Source organism: Saprolegnia parasitica (assembly GCF_000151545.1).
Source record: "Saprolegnia parasitica CBS 223.65 unplaced genomic scaffold supercont2.47, whole genome shotgun sequence".
In the NCBI taxonomy this organism is placed as follows: domain Eukaryota; phylum Oomycota; class Saprolegniomycetes; order Saprolegniales; family Saprolegniaceae; genus Saprolegnia; species Saprolegnia parasitica.
In genome coordinates this window covers 1,865-2,682 of record NW_012156441.1, presented here as the reverse complement: position 1 = coordinate 2,682, position 818 = coordinate 1,865, and positions in this window count along the sequence as shown.

Genomic DNA, 818 nt, shown 5'->3' with positions numbered 1-818 from the left:
CCGCCCATCGTGCGAGGGCAGTTGTAGAAATAAGCCAGCTGCGCAGACTCGCGTCGGCGTACTTGATCGTTGTATGCGCATACAAAAGCCGTGTCCAGACGACCATCACTCGTCCCAAGACACCGGTGTACAGGTCAGCACATTGCCCCAAAAAAGAGGTACCCCGGTGTACAGCATCGAGGATGAGAACGCCCAACATGTCGCGATTTCGTGATGGCGGCTCAAGCGCCGACGACCACAAGAACGCAAGATGGCGGAAACGATGGCGGTCTTGAGCGCTCTGCTGGTTACAACTGCGCTATCTTGCTCTCTTACGCAGGGACTTTCGACCTTCTCGAAGGTACTCGTCCTCCGAGAAAACCAATTTTTGGTCGAGGTATCGCAGTTGCCGTCCATCTCTTGTCGCCACCGACGGAGGCAACGGGAAGGTGGTCGGTGGACTGCACGCAGAAAACCACAACTTGTGGCTTTCTGCGCGCCCAAATCGACGGAAGCCTCTTGTGAGCCACAAGAGGCTTCGGTCGGTTTGGGCAATCACGTGTGACAGTTACCGGTAGGCTTCTACGATGACGTGGCAAGCTGATGTGGCGAGGTGCCGGCGATGGCGCCGCGAGGCTGGCTGCATTGTACCCCCGCTACCAGCACGGGAATAAGACAATATTCTACCTTTTTTTTGGTACCCTTGGCTACTACTACAGTGTGCACGCAGTCGCCTCAACTGCCCTCGCTTCCCGGAACAGTCATCTCAAGTTTATTCTTGAGCGACATCGAGATGATTGGGACGATCGGCGATAGCACGCCGCGACGACATCGAGGCG